The sequence below is a fragment of the Alosa pseudoharengus genome, unplaced genomic scaffold, assembly GCF_046254945.1.
Source record: "Alosa pseudoharengus isolate Yale_2024_CS ecotype anadromous, Long Island Sound unplaced genomic scaffold, YU_APseudo_1.1 YU_APseudo_1.1_scf_12, whole genome shotgun sequence".
In the NCBI taxonomy this organism is placed as follows: domain Eukaryota; kingdom Metazoa; phylum Chordata; class Actinopteri; order Clupeiformes; family Clupeidae; genus Alosa; species Alosa pseudoharengus.
The window spans coordinates 210,001-222,500 of NW_027468587.1; the positions used below are offsets into that span (position 1 = coordinate 210,001).

General features: G+C 56.9%; 28 non-coding genes across 28 annotated transcripts; all 28 read right to left on the bottom strand.

Annotated features, from left to right (window-relative positions):
- Window positions 1-159: 159 nt before the first annotated feature.
- On the bottom strand, window positions 160-232 carry trnar-acg (transfer RNA arginine (anticodon ACG)). Its single transcript has one exon. It is a non-coding gene; the product is annotated as a tRNA-Arg (tRNA).
- A 193-nt stretch (window positions 233-425) lies between these two features.
- On the bottom strand, window positions 426-497 carry trnah-gug (transfer RNA histidin (anticodon GUG)). Its single transcript has one exon. It is a non-coding gene; the product is annotated as a tRNA-His (tRNA).
- A 465-nt stretch (window positions 498-962) lies between these two features.
- trnae-uuc (transfer RNA glutamic acid (anticodon UUC)) lies at window positions 963-1,034 on the bottom strand. The gene has a single exon. It is a non-coding gene; the product is annotated as a tRNA-Glu (tRNA).
- A 478-nt stretch (window positions 1,035-1,512) lies between these two features.
- trnah-gug (transfer RNA histidin (anticodon GUG)) lies at window positions 1,513-1,584 on the bottom strand. Its single transcript has one exon. It is a non-coding gene; the product is annotated as a tRNA-His (tRNA).
- A 465-nt stretch (window positions 1,585-2,049) lies between these two features.
- Window positions 2,050-2,121, bottom strand: trnae-uuc (transfer RNA glutamic acid (anticodon UUC)). Its single transcript has one exon. It is a non-coding gene; the product is annotated as a tRNA-Glu (tRNA).
- A 212-nt stretch (window positions 2,122-2,333) lies between these two features.
- trnar-acg (transfer RNA arginine (anticodon ACG)) lies at window positions 2,334-2,406 on the bottom strand. Its single transcript has one exon. It is a non-coding gene; the product is annotated as a tRNA-Arg (tRNA).
- A 193-nt stretch (window positions 2,407-2,599) lies between these two features.
- Window positions 2,600-2,671, bottom strand: trnah-gug (transfer RNA histidin (anticodon GUG)). The gene has a single exon. It is a non-coding gene; the product is annotated as a tRNA-His (tRNA).
- A 465-nt stretch (window positions 2,672-3,136) lies between these two features.
- Window positions 3,137-3,208, bottom strand: trnae-uuc (transfer RNA glutamic acid (anticodon UUC)). Its single transcript has one exon. It is a non-coding gene; the product is annotated as a tRNA-Glu (tRNA).
- A 212-nt stretch (window positions 3,209-3,420) lies between these two features.
- Window positions 3,421-3,493, bottom strand: trnar-acg (transfer RNA arginine (anticodon ACG)). Its single transcript has one exon. It is a non-coding gene; the product is annotated as a tRNA-Arg (tRNA).
- Window positions 3,494-3,686: 193 nt separating this feature from the next.
- On the bottom strand, window positions 3,687-3,758 carry trnah-gug (transfer RNA histidin (anticodon GUG)). Its single transcript has one exon. It is a non-coding gene; the product is annotated as a tRNA-His (tRNA).
- Window positions 3,759-4,223: 465 nt separating this feature from the next.
- On the bottom strand, window positions 4,224-4,295 carry trnae-uuc (transfer RNA glutamic acid (anticodon UUC)). Its single transcript has one exon. It is a non-coding gene; the product is annotated as a tRNA-Glu (tRNA).
- Window positions 4,296-4,507: 212 nt separating this feature from the next.
- trnar-acg (transfer RNA arginine (anticodon ACG)) lies at window positions 4,508-4,580 on the bottom strand. Its single transcript has one exon. It is a non-coding gene; the product is annotated as a tRNA-Arg (tRNA).
- A 730-nt stretch (window positions 4,581-5,310) lies between these two features.
- On the bottom strand, window positions 5,311-5,382 carry trnae-uuc (transfer RNA glutamic acid (anticodon UUC)). The gene has a single exon. It is a non-coding gene; the product is annotated as a tRNA-Glu (tRNA).
- Window positions 5,383-5,594: 212 nt separating this feature from the next.
- trnar-acg (transfer RNA arginine (anticodon ACG)) lies at window positions 5,595-5,667 on the bottom strand. The gene has a single exon. It is a non-coding gene; the product is annotated as a tRNA-Arg (tRNA).
- Window positions 5,668-6,397: 730 nt separating this feature from the next.
- trnae-uuc (transfer RNA glutamic acid (anticodon UUC)) lies at window positions 6,398-6,469 on the bottom strand. The gene has a single exon. It is a non-coding gene; the product is annotated as a tRNA-Glu (tRNA).
- A 212-nt stretch (window positions 6,470-6,681) lies between these two features.
- On the bottom strand, window positions 6,682-6,754 carry trnar-acg (transfer RNA arginine (anticodon ACG)). Its single transcript has one exon. It is a non-coding gene; the product is annotated as a tRNA-Arg (tRNA).
- A 730-nt stretch (window positions 6,755-7,484) lies between these two features.
- Window positions 7,485-7,556, bottom strand: trnae-uuc (transfer RNA glutamic acid (anticodon UUC)). The gene has a single exon. It is a non-coding gene; the product is annotated as a tRNA-Glu (tRNA).
- A 477-nt stretch (window positions 7,557-8,033) lies between these two features.
- On the bottom strand, window positions 8,034-8,105 carry trnah-gug (transfer RNA histidin (anticodon GUG)). Its single transcript has one exon. It is a non-coding gene; the product is annotated as a tRNA-His (tRNA).
- Window positions 8,106-8,570: 465 nt separating this feature from the next.
- trnae-uuc (transfer RNA glutamic acid (anticodon UUC)) lies at window positions 8,571-8,642 on the bottom strand. The gene has a single exon. It is a non-coding gene; the product is annotated as a tRNA-Glu (tRNA).
- A 212-nt stretch (window positions 8,643-8,854) lies between these two features.
- On the bottom strand, window positions 8,855-8,927 carry trnar-acg (transfer RNA arginine (anticodon ACG)). Its single transcript has one exon. It is a non-coding gene; the product is annotated as a tRNA-Arg (tRNA).
- A 734-nt stretch (window positions 8,928-9,661) lies between these two features.
- On the bottom strand, window positions 9,662-9,733 carry trnae-uuc (transfer RNA glutamic acid (anticodon UUC)). The gene has a single exon. It is a non-coding gene; the product is annotated as a tRNA-Glu (tRNA).
- Window positions 9,734-9,945: 212 nt separating this feature from the next.
- Window positions 9,946-10,018, bottom strand: trnar-acg (transfer RNA arginine (anticodon ACG)). The gene has a single exon. It is a non-coding gene; the product is annotated as a tRNA-Arg (tRNA).
- Window positions 10,019-10,211: 193 nt separating this feature from the next.
- trnah-gug (transfer RNA histidin (anticodon GUG)) lies at window positions 10,212-10,283 on the bottom strand. The gene has a single exon. It is a non-coding gene; the product is annotated as a tRNA-His (tRNA).
- Window positions 10,284-10,748: 465 nt separating this feature from the next.
- trnae-uuc (transfer RNA glutamic acid (anticodon UUC)) lies at window positions 10,749-10,820 on the bottom strand. The gene has a single exon. It is a non-coding gene; the product is annotated as a tRNA-Glu (tRNA).
- A 212-nt stretch (window positions 10,821-11,032) lies between these two features.
- Window positions 11,033-11,105, bottom strand: trnar-acg (transfer RNA arginine (anticodon ACG)). The gene has a single exon. It is a non-coding gene; the product is annotated as a tRNA-Arg (tRNA).
- Window positions 11,106-11,835: 730 nt separating this feature from the next.
- On the bottom strand, window positions 11,836-11,907 carry trnae-uuc (transfer RNA glutamic acid (anticodon UUC)). Its single transcript has one exon. It is a non-coding gene; the product is annotated as a tRNA-Glu (tRNA).
- A 212-nt stretch (window positions 11,908-12,119) lies between these two features.
- On the bottom strand, window positions 12,120-12,192 carry trnar-acg (transfer RNA arginine (anticodon ACG)). The gene has a single exon. It is a non-coding gene; the product is annotated as a tRNA-Arg (tRNA).
- Window positions 12,193-12,385: 193 nt separating this feature from the next.
- On the bottom strand, window positions 12,386-12,457 carry trnah-gug (transfer RNA histidin (anticodon GUG)). The gene has a single exon. It is a non-coding gene; the product is annotated as a tRNA-His (tRNA).
- Between the last annotated feature and the right edge of the window lie 43 nt (window positions 12,458-12,500).

Here is a 12,500-nt window from a genome sequence, read left to right on the forward strand (position 1 = left end):
CTGGACAGAAAGGAGTGTGACTGAGGTCCGGGAGCGGCTGACTGGCTTTTGACGAGAGAGGACATGCAGGCCCACTGAAGGCCGCGGCAAATCTACTGGCCAGCAGAGGGCAGAAGGCCAGCGTGGCGGTCCTCCCGGCGCGGGGTCAAAAGTTGCCGCCGAGCCAGCCAGGAGTCGAACCTAGAATCTTCTGATCCGTAGTCAGACGCGTTATCCATTGCGCCACTGGCCCTGACAGACCCAGCTGACTAGCATGTGATCAGTGTGTTTCCAGAGACGATGCGACAGCAGCACGGTGCGCAGAGCTGCATTCTTCCATTCTTCCTAAGCCTCAAGAAGACAGATGAGCCGACATGGCGAGGTCCAGCTTTGCACACCCACTTTTTCCCGGGCTTGAGGGCAATAATCCAGAAATGTGCAAAAGCTGCCGTGACCCGGATTCGAACCGGGGTTGCTGCGGCCACAACGCAGAGTACTAACCACTATACGATCACGGCTAACCACGGGCTGCGTGCTCTTCCGGCCGCAGTAAAGCTCCTCTCTCAGAGTGTGTGCTCTGTGACCAGCCTTTGACGAGTTTCGCGCTGGCTCCTCTGAGCACTCCTAGGCTGCAGTTTCCACTCCGTAAACGAGTTGTGGGTGCTGCTAATTTGCAGAAAACACCAAACACCCGCCTCGACCCACAGGCACCAATCCACAAAAGGCCAAACGCTGACGTTTCCCTGCCTCTCGGCACACATGTGCGTGTGAAAGAGTTGGAGAGACGCTGAAGGCTGGGAAAAGCAGCTGAAGAAGGGCACGGTTCACAAAGCTGAAGGAGACAGTCTTTAGCCATGTGAAAGGTGTCCAGCAGGTGAAGGAGAGCCCATGCAGGTGGAGACAGACTGCACTGTTGGGGGGCAATGCCTTAAGCCGAGGGCTTTACTGGGAAAGAGCCCACAGTGACGGGAAGCCAAAAGCACTTCCCATACCGGGAGTCGAACCCGGGCCGCCTGGGTGAAAACCAGGAATCCTAACCGCTAGACCATATGGGAGGAGGCACTCTGCCACCGTCTTGTAGAAAAGCAAAGGCGCGCATGCATTTGTGCTGGACAGAAAGGAGTGTGACTGAGGTCCGGGAGCGACTGACTGGCTTTTGACGAGAGAGGACATGCAGGCCCATTGAAGGCCGCGGCAAATCTACTGGCCAGCAGAGGGCAGAAGGCCAGCGTGGCGGTCCTCCCGGCGCGGGGTCAAAAGTTGCCGCCGAGCCAGCCAGGAGTCGAGCCTAGAATCTTCTGATCCGTAGTCAGACGCATTATCCATTGCGCCACTGGCCCTGACAGACCCAGCTGACTAGCATGCGATCAGTGTGTTTCCAGAGACGATGCGACAGCAGCACGGTGCGCAGAGCTGCATTCTTCCATTCTTCCTAAGCCTCAAGAAGACAGATGAGCCGACATGGCGAGGTCCAGCTTTGCACACCCACTTTTTCCCGGGCTTGAGGGCAATAATCCAGAAATGTGCAAAAGCTGCCGTGACCCGGATTCGAACCGGGGTTGCTGCGGCCACAACGCAGAGTACTAACCACTATACGATCACGGCTAACCACGGGCTGCGTGCTCTTCCGGCCGCAGTAAAGCTCCTCTCTCAGAGTGTGTGCTCTGTGACCAGCCTTTGACGAGTTTCGCGCTGGCTCCTCTGAGCACTCCTCGGCTGCAGTTTCCACTCCGTAAACGAGTTGTGGGTGCTGCTAATTTGCAGAAAACACCAAACACCCGCCTCGACCCACAGGCACCAATCCACAAATGGCCAAACGCTGACGTTTCCCTGCCTCTCGGCACACATGTGCGTGTGAAAGAGTTGGAGAGACGCTGAAGGCTGGGAAAAGCAGCTGAAGAAGGGCACGGTTCACAAAGCTGAAGGAGACAGTCTTTAGCCATGTGAAAGGTGTCCAGCAGGTGAAGGAGAGCCCATGCAGGTGGAGACAGACTGCACTGTTGGGGGGCAATGCCTTAAGCCGAGGGCTTTACTGGGAAAGAGCCCACAGTGACGGGAAGCCAAAAGCACTTCCCATACCGGGAGTCGAACCCGGGCCGCCTGGGTGAAAACCAGGAATCCTAACCGCTAGACCATATGGGAGGAGGCACTCTGCCACCGTCTTGTAGAAAAGCAAAGGCGCGCATGCATTTGTGCTGGACAGAAAGGAGTGTGACTGAGGTCCGGGAGCGACTGACTGGCTTTTGACGAGAGAGGACATGCAGGCCCACTGAAGGCCGCGGCAAATCTACTGGCCAGCAGAGGGCAGAAGCCCAGCGTGGCGGTCCTCCCGGCGCGGGGTCAAAAGTTGCCGCCGAGCCAGCCAGGAGTCGAACCTAGAATCTTCTGATCCGTAGTCAGACGCGTTATCCATTGCGCCACTGGCCCTGACAGACCCAGCTGACTAGCATGCGATCAGTGTGTTTCCAGAGACGATGCGACAGCAGCACGGTGCGCAGAGCTGCATTCTTCCATTCTTCCTAAGCCTCAAGAAGACAGATGAGCCGACATGGCGAGGTCCAGCTTTGCACACCCACTTTTTCCCGGGCTTGAGGGCAATAATCCAGAAATGTGCAACAGCTGCCGTGACCCGGATTCGAACCGGGGTTGCTGCGGCCACAACGCAGAGTACTAACCACTATACGATCACGGCCAACCACGGGCTGCGTGCTCTTCTGGCCGCAGTAAAGCTCCTCTCTCAGAGTGTGTGCTCTGTGACCAGCCTTTGACGAGTTTCGCGCTGGCTCCTCTGAGCACTCCTCGGCTGCAGTTTCCACTCCGTAAACGAGTTGTGGGTGCTGCTAATTTGCAGAAAACACCAAACACCCGCCTCGACCCACAGGCACCAATCCACAAATGGCCAAACGCTGACGTTTCCCTGCCTCTCGGCACACATGTGCGTGTGAAAGAGTTGGATAGACGCTGAAGGCTGGGAAAAGCCGCTGAAGAAGGGCACGGTTCACAAAGCTGAAGGAGACAGTCTTTAGCCATGTGAAAGGTGTCCAGCAGGTGAAGGAGAGCCCATGCAGGTGGAGACAGACTGCACTGTTGGGGGGCAATGCCTTAAGCCGAGGGCTTTACTGGGAAAGAGCCCACAGTGACGGGAAGCCAAAAGCACTTCCCATACCGGGAGTCGAACCCGGGCCGCCTGGGTGAAAACCAGGAATCCTAACCGCTAGACCATATGGGAGGAGGCACTCTGCCACCGTCTTGTAGAAAAGCAAAGGCGCGCATGAATTTGTGCTGGACAGAAAGGAGTGTGACTGAGGTCCGGGAGCGGCTGACTGGCTTTTGACGAGAGAGGACATGCAGGCCCACTGAAGGCCGCGGCAAATCTACTGGCCAGCAGAGGGCAGAAGGCCAGCGTGGCGGTCCTCCCGGCGCGGGGTCAAAAGTTGCCGCCGAGCCAGCCAGGAGTCGAACCTAGAATCTTCTGATCCGTAGTCAGACGCGTTATCCATTGCGCCACTGGCCCTGACAGACCCAGCTGACTAGCATGCGATCAGTGTGTTTCCAGAGACGATGCGACAGCAGCACGGTGCGCAGAGCTGCATTCTTCCATTCTTCCTAAGCCTCAAGAAGACAGATGAGCCGACATGGCGAGGTCCAGCTTTGCACACCCACTTTTTCCCGGGCTTGAGGGCAATAATCCAGAAATTTGCAAAAGCTGCCGTGACCCGGATTCGAACCGGGGTTGCTGCGGCCACAACGCAGAGTACTAACCACTATACGATCACGGCTAACCACGGGCTGCGTGCTCTTCCGGCCGCAGTAAAGCTCCTCTCTCAGAGTGTGTGCTCTGTGACCAGCCTTTGACGAGTTTCGCGCTGGCTCCTCTGAGCACTCCTCGGCTGCAGTTTCCACTCCGTAAACGAGTTGTGGGTGCTGCTAATTTGCAGAAAACACCAAACACCCGCCTCGACCCACAGGCACCAATCCACAAATGGCCAAACGCTGACGTTTCCCTGCCTCTCGGCACACATGTGCGTGTGAAAGAGTTGGAGAGACGCTGAAGGCTGGGAAAAGCAGCTGAAGAAGGGCACGGTTCACAAAGCTGAAGGAGACAGTCTTTAGCCATGTGAAAGGTGTCCAGCAGGTGAAGGAGAGCCCATGCAGGTGGAGACAGACTGCACTGTTGGGGGGCAATGCCTTAAGCCGAGGGCTTTACTGGGAAAGAGCCCACAGTGACGGGAAGCCAAAAGCACTTCCCATACCGGGAGTCGAACCCGGGCCGCCTGGGTGAAAACCAGGAATCCTAACCGCTAGACCATATGGGAGGAGGCACTCTGCCACCATCTTGTAGAAAAGCAAAGGCGCGCATGCATTTGTGCTGGACAGAAAGGAGTGTGACTGAGGTCCGGGAGCGGCTGACTGGCTTTTGACGAGAGAGGACATGCAGGCCCACTGAAGGCCGCGGCAAATCTACTGGCCAGCAGAGGGCAGAAGCCCAGCGTGGCGGTCCTCTCGGCGCGGGGTCAAAAGTTGCCGCCGAGCCAGCCAGGAGTCGAACCTAGAATCTTCTGATCCGTAGTCAGACGCGTTATCCATTGCGCCACTGGCCCTGACAGACCCAGCTGACTAGCATGCGATCAGTGTGTTTCCAGAGACGATGCGACAGCAGCACGGTGCGCAGAGCTGCATTCTTCCATTCTTCCTAAGCCTCAAGAAGACAGATGAGCCGACATGGCGAGGTCCAGCTTTGCACACCCACTTTTTCCTGGGCTTGAGGGCAATAATCCAGAAATGTGCAAAAGCTGCCGTGACCCAGATTCGAACCGGGGTTGCTGCGGCCACAACGCAGAGTACTAACCACTATACGATCACGGCTAACCACGGGCTGCGTGCTCTTCCGGCCTCAGTAAAGCTCCTCTCTCAGAGTGTGTGCTCTGTGACCAGCCTTTGACGAGTTTCGCGCTGGCTCCTCTGAGCACTCCTCGGCTGCAGTTTCCACTCCGTAAACGAGTTGTGGGTGCTGCTAATTTGCAGAAAACACCAAACACCCGCCTCGACCCACAGGCACCAATCCACAAATGGCCAAACGCTGACGTTTCCCTGCCTCTCGGCACACATGTGCGTGTGAAAGAGTTGGAGAGACGCTGAAGGCTGGGAAAAGCAGCTGAAGAAGGGCACGGTTCACAAAGCTGAAGGAGACAGTCTTTAGCCATGTGAAAGGTGTCCAGCAGGTGAAGGAGAGCCCATGCAGGTGGAGACAGACTGCACTGTTGGGGGGCAATGCCTTAAGCCGAGGGCTTTACTGGGAAAGAGCCCACAGTGACGGGAAGCCAAAAGCACTTCCCATACCGGGAGTCGAACCCGGGCCGTCTGGGTGAAAACCAGGAATCCTAACCGCTAGACCATATGGGAGGAGGCACTCTGCCACCGTCTTGTAGAAAAGCAAAGGCGCGCATGCATTTGTGCTGGACAGAAAGGAGTGTGACTGAGGTCCGGGAGCGGCTGACTGGCTTTTGACGAGAGAGGACATGCAGGCCCACTGAAGGCCGCGGCAAATCTACTGGCCAGCAGAGGGCAGAAGCCCAGCGTGGCGGTCCTCCCGGCACGGGGTCAAAAGTTGCCGCCGAGCCAGCCAGGAGTCGAACCTAGAATCTTCTGATCCGTAGTCAGACGCGTTATCCATTGCGCCACTGGCCCTGACAGACCCAGCTGACTAGCATGCGATGAGTGTGTTTCCAGAGACGATGCGACAGCAGCACGGTGCGCAGAGCTGCATTCTTCCATTCTTCCTAAGCCTCAAGAAGACAGATGAGCCGACATGGCGAGGTCCAGCTTTGCACACCCACTTTTTCCCGGGCTTGAGGGCAATAATCCAGAAATGTGCAAAAACTGCCTTGACCCGGATTCGAACCGGGGTTGCTGCAGCCACAACGCAGAGTACTAACCACTATACGATCACGGCTAACCACGGGCTGCGTGCTCTTCCTGCCGCAGTAAAGCTCCTCTCTCAGAGTGTGTGCTCTGTGACCAGCCTTTGACGAGTTTCGCGCTGGCTCCTCTGAGCACTCCTCGGCTGCAGTTTCCACTCCGTAAACGAGTTGTGGGTGCTGCTAATTTGCAGAAAACACCAAACACCCGCCTCGACCCACAGGCACCAATCCACAAATGGCCAAACGCTGACGTTTCCCTGCATCTCGGCACACATGTGCGTGTGAAAGAGTTGGAGAGACGCTGAAGGCTGGGAAAAGCAGCTGAAGAAGGGCACGGTTCACAAAGCTGAAGGAGACAGTCTTTAGCCATGTGAAAGGTGTCCAGCAGGTGAAGGAGAGCCCATGCAGGTGGAGACAGACTGCACTGTTGGGGGGCAATGCCTTAAGCCGAGGGCTTTACTGGGAAAGAGCCCACAGTGACGGGAAGCCAAAAGCACTTCCCATACCGGGAGTCGAACCCGGGCCGCCTGGGTGAAAACCAGGAATCCTAACCGCTAGACCATATGGGAGGAGGCACTCTGCCACCGTCTTGTAGAAAAGCAAAGGCGCGCATGCATTTGTGCTGGACAGAAAGGAGTGTGACTGAGGTCCGGGAGCGGCTGACTGGCTTTTGACGAGAGAGGACATGCAGGCCCACTGAAGGCCGCGGCAAATCTACTGGCCAGCAGAGGGCAGAAGCCCAGCGTGGCGGTCCTCCCGGCGCGGGGTCAAAAGTTGCCGCCGAGCCAGCCAGGAGTCGAACCTAGAATCTTCTGATCCGTAGTCAGACGCGTTATCCATTGCGCCACTGGCCCTGACAGAACCAGCTGACTAGCATGTGATCAGTGTGTTTCCAGAGACGATGCGACAGCAGCACGGTGCGCAGAGCTGCATTCTTCCATTCTTCCTAAGCCTCAAGAAGACAGATGAGCCGACATGGCGAGGTCCAGCTTTGCACACCCACTTTTTCCCGGGCTTGAGGGCAATAATCCAGAAATGTGCAAAAGCTGCCGTGATCCGGATTCGAACCGGGGTTGCTGCGGCCACAACGCAGAGTACTAACCACTATACGATCACGGCTAACCACGGGCTGCGTGCTCTTCCGGCCGCAGTAAAGCTCCTCTCTCAGAGTGTGTGCTCTGTGACCAGCCTTTGACGAGTTTCGCGCTGGCTCCTCTGAGCACTCCTCGGCTGCAGTTTCCACTCCGTAAACGAGTTGTGGGTGCTGCTAATTTGCAGAAAACACCAAACACCCGCCTCGACCCACAGGCACCAATCCACAAATGGCCAAACGCTGACGTTTCCCTGCCTCTCGGCACACATGTGCGTGTGAAAGAGTTGGAGAGACGCTGAAGGCTGGGAAAAGCAGCTGAAGAAGGGCACGGTTCACAAAGCTGAAGGAGACAGTCTTTAGCCATGTGAAAGGTGTCCAGCAGGTGAAGGAGAGCCCATGCAGGTGGAGACAGACTGCACTGTTGGGGGGCAATGCCTTAAGCCGAGGGCTTTACTGGGAAAGAGCCCACAGTGACGGGAAGCCAAAAGCACTTCCCATACCGGGAGTCGAACCCGGGCCGCCTGGGTGAAAACCAGGAATCCTAACCGCTAGACCATATGGGAGGAGGCACTCTGCCACCGTCTTGTAGAAAAGCAAAGGCGCGCATGCATTTGTGCTGGACAGAAAGGAGTGTGACTGAGGTCCGAAGCGGCTGACTGGCTTTTGACGAGAGAGGACATGCAGGCCCACTGAAGGCCGCGGCAAATCTACTGGCCAGCAGAGGGCAGAAGCCCAGCGTGGCGGTCCGCCCGGCGCGGGGTCAAAAGTTGCCGCCGAGCCAGCCAGGAGTCGAACCTAGAATCTTCTGATCCGTAGTCAGACGCGTTATCCATTGCCCCACTGGCCCTGACAGACCCAGCTGACTAGCATGCGATCAGTGTGTTTCCAGAGACGATGCGACAGCGGCACGGTGCGCAGAGCTGCATTCTTCCATTCTTCCTAAGCCTCAAGAAGACAGATGAGCCGACATGGCGAGGTCCAGCTTTGCACACCCACTTTTTCCCGGGCTTGAGGGCAATAATCCAGAAATGTGCAAAAGCTGCCGTGACCCGGATTCGAACCGGGGTTGCTGCGGCCACAACGCAGAGTACTAACCACTATACGATCACGGCTAACCACGGGCTGCGTGCTCTTCCGGCCGCAGTAAAGCTCCTCTCTCAGAGTGTGTGCTTTGTGACCAGCCTTTGACGAGTTTCGCGCTGGCTCCTCTGAGCACTCCTCGGCTGCAGTTTCCACTCCGTAAACGAGTTGTGGGTGCTGCTAATTTGCAGAAAACACCAAACACCCGCCTCGACCCACAGGCACCAATCCACAAATGGCCAAACGCTGACGTTTCCCTGCCTCTCGGCACACATGTGCGTGTGAAAGAGTTGGAGAGACGCTGAAGGCTGGGAAAAGCAGCTGAAGAAGGGCACGGTTCACAAAGCTGAAGGAGACAGTCTTTAGCCATGTGAAAGGTGTCCAGCAGGTGAAGGAGAGCCCATGCAGGTGGAGACAGACTGCACTGTTGGGGGGCAATGCCTTAAGCCGAGGGCTTTACTGGGAAAGAGCCCACAGTGACGGGAAGCCAAAAGCACTTCCCATACCGGGAGTCGAACCCGGGCCGCCTGGGTGAAAACCAGGAATCCTAACCGCTAGACCATATGGGAGGAGGCACTCTGCCACCGTCTTGTAGAAAAGCAAAGGCGCGCATGCATTTGTGCTGGACAGAAAGGAGTGTGACTGAGGTCCGGGAGCGGCTGACTGGCTTTTGACGAGAGAGGACATGCAGGCCCACTGAAGGCCGCGGCAAATCTACTGGCCAGCAGAGGGCAGAAGCCCAGCGTGGCGGTCCTCCCGGCGCGGGGTCAAAAGTTGCCGCCGAGCCAGCCAGGAGTCGAACCTAGAATCTTCTGATCCGTAGTCAGACGCGTTATCCATTGCGCCACTGGCCCTGACAGACCCAGCTGACTAGCATGCGATCAGTGTGTTTCCAGAGACGATGCGACAGCAGCACGGTGCGCAGAGCTGCATTCTTCCATTCTTCCTAAGCCTCAAGAAGACAGATGAGCCGACATGGCGAGGTCCAGCTTTGCACACCCACTTTTTCCCGGGCTTGAGGGCAATAATCCAGAAATGTGCAACAGCTGCCGTGACCCGGATTCGAAACGGGGTTGCTGCGGCCACAACGCAGAGTACTAACCACTATACGATCGATCACGGCTAACCACGGGCTGCGTGCTCTTCCGGCCGCAGTAAAGCTCCTCTCTCAGAGTGTGTGCTCTGTGACCAGCCTTTGATGAGTTTCACGCTGGCTCCTCTGAGCACTCCTCGGCTGCAGTTTCCACTCCGTAAACGAGTTGTGGGTGCTGCTAATTTGCAGAAAACACCAAACACCCGCCTCGACCCACAGGCACCAATCCACAAATGGCCAAACGCTGACGTTTCCCTGCCTCTCGGCACACATGTGCGTGTGAAAGAGTTGGAGAGACGCTGAAGGCTGGGAAAAGCAGCTGAAGAAGGGCACGGTTCACAAAGCTGAAGGAGACAGTCTTTAGCCATGTGAAAGGTGTCCAGCAGGTGAAGGAGAGCCCATGCAGGTGGAGACAGACTGCACTGTTGGGGGGCAATGCCTTAAGCCGAGGGCTTTACTGGGAAAGAGCCCACAGTGACGGGAAGCCAAAAGCACTTCCCATACCGGGAGTCGAACCCGGGCCGCCTGGGTGAAAACCAGGAATCCTAACCGCTAGACCATATGGGAGGAGGCACTCTGCCACCGTCTTGTAGAAAAGCAAAGGCGCGCATGCATTTGTGCTGGACAGAAAGGAGTGTGACTGAGGTCCGGGAGCGGCTGACTGGCTTTTGACGAGAGAGGACATGCAGGCCCACTGAAGGCCGCGGCAAATCTACTGGCCAGCAGAGGGCAGAAGCCCTGCGTGGCGGTCCTCCCGGCGCGGGGTCAAAAGTTGCCGCCGAGCCAGCCAGGAGTCGAACCTAGAATCTTCTGATCCGTAGTCAGACGCGTTATCCATTGCGCCACTGGCCCTGACAGACCCAGCTTACTAGCATGCGATGAGTGTGTTTCCAGAGACGATGCGACAGCAGCACGGTGCGCAGAGCTGCATTCTTCCATTCTTCCTAAGCCTCAAGAAGACAGATGAGCCGACATGGCGAGGTCCAGCTTTGCACACCCACTTTTTCCCGGGCTTGAGGGCAATAATCCAGAAATGTGCAAAAGCTGCCGTGACCCGGATTCGAACCGGGGTTGCTGCGGCCACAACGCAGAGTACTAACCACTATACGATCACGGCTAACCAGGGGCTGCGTGCTCTTCCGGCCGCAGTAAAGCTCCTCTCTCAGAGTGTGTGCTCTGTGACCAGCCTTTGACGAGTTTCGCGCTGGCTCCTCTGAGCACTCCTCGGCTGCAGTTTCCACTCCGTAAACGAGTTGTGGGTGCTGCTAATTTGCAGAAAACACCAAACACCCGCCTCGACCCACAGGCACCAATCCACAAATGGCCAAACGCTGACGTTTCCCTGCCTCTCGGCACACATGTGCGTGTGAAAGAGTTGGAGAGACGCTGAAGGCTGGGAAAAGCAGCTGAAGAAGGGCACGGTTCACAAAGCTGAAGGAGACAGTCTTTAGCCATGTGAAAGGTGTCCAGCAGGTGAAGGAGAGCCCATGCAGGTGGAGACAGACTGCACTGTTGGGGGGCAATGCCTTAAGCCGAGGGCTTTACTGGGAAAGAGCCCACAGTGACGGGAAGCCAAAAGCACTTCCCATACCGGGAGTCGAACCCGGGCCGCCTGGGTGAAAACCAGGAATCCTAACCGCTAGACCATATGGGAGGAGGCACTCTGCCACCGTCTTGTAGAAAAGCAAAGGCGCGCATGCATTTGTGCTGGACAGAAAGGAGTGTGACTGAGGTCCGGGAGCGGCTGACTGGCTTTTGACGAGAGAGGACATGCAGGCCCACTGAAGGCCGCGGCAAATCTACTGGCCAGCAGAGGGCAGAAGCCCAGCGTGGCGGTCCTCCCGGCGCGGGGTCAAAAGTTGCCGCCGAGCCAGCCAGGAGTCGAACCTAGAATCTTCTGATCCGTAGTCAGACGCGTTATCCATTGCGCCACTGGCCCTGACAGACCCAGCTGACTAGCATGCGATCAGTGTGTTTCCAGAGACGATGCGACAGCAGCACGGTGCGCAGAGCTGCATTCTTCCATTCTTCCTAAGCCTCAAGAAGACAGATGAGCCGACATGGCGAGGTCCAGCTTTGCACACCCACTTTTTCCCGGGCTTGAGGGCAATAATCCAGAAATGTGCAACAGCTGCCGTGACCCGGATTCGAAACGGGGTTGCTGCGGCCACAACGCAGAGTACTAACCACTATACGATCACGGCTAACCACGGGCTGCGTGCTCTTCCGGCCGCAGTAAAGCTCCTCTCTCAGAGTGTGTGCTCTGTGACCAGCCTTTGATGAGTTTCGCGCTGGCTCCTCTGAGCACTCCTCGGCTGCAGTTTCCACTCCGTAAACGAGTTGTGGGTGCTGCTAATTTGCAGAAAACACCAAACACCCGCCTCGACCCACAGGCACCAATCCACAAATGGCCAAACGCTGACGTTTCCCTGCCTCTCGGCACACATGTGCGTGTGAAAGAGTTGGAGAGACGCTGAAGGCTGGGAAAAGCAGCTGAAGAAGGGCACGGTTCACAAAGCTGAAGGAGACAGTCTTTAGCCATGTGAAAGGTGTCCAGCAGGTGAAGGAGAGCCCATGCAGGTGGAGACAGACTGCACTGTTGGGGGGCAATGCCTTAAGCCGAGGGCTTTACTGGGAAAGAGCCCACAGTGACGGGAAGCCAAAAGCACTTCCCATACCGGGAGTCGAACCCGGGCCGCCTGGGTGAAAACCAGGAATCCTAACCGCTAGACCATATGGGAGGAGGCACTCTGCCACCGTCTTGTAGAAAAGCAAAGGCGCGCATGCATTTGTGCTGGACAGAAAGGAGTGTGACTGAGGTCCGGGAGCGGCTGACTGGCTTTTGACGAGAGAGGACATGCAGGCCCACTGAAGGCCGCGGCAAATCTACTGGCCAGCAGAGGGCAGAAGCCCTGCGTGGCGGTCCTCCCGGCGCGGGGTCAAAAGTTGCCGCCGAGCCAGCCAGGAGTCGAACCTAGAATCTTCTGATCCGTAGTCAGACGCGTTATCCATTGCGCCACTGGCCCTGACAGACCCAGCTGACTAGCATGCGATGAGTGTGTTTCCAGAGACGATGCGACAGCAGCACGGTGCGCAGAGCTGCATTCTTCCATTCTTCCTAAGCCTCAAGAAGACAGATGAGCCGACATGGCGAGGTCCAGCTTTGCACACCCACTTTTTCCCGGGCTTGAGGGCAATAATCCAGAAATGTGCAAAAGCTGCCGTGACCCGGATTCGAACCGGGGTTGCTGCGGCCACAACGCAGAGTACTAACCACTATACGATCACGGCTAACCAGGGGCTGCGTGCTCTTCCGGCCGCAGTAAAGCTCCTC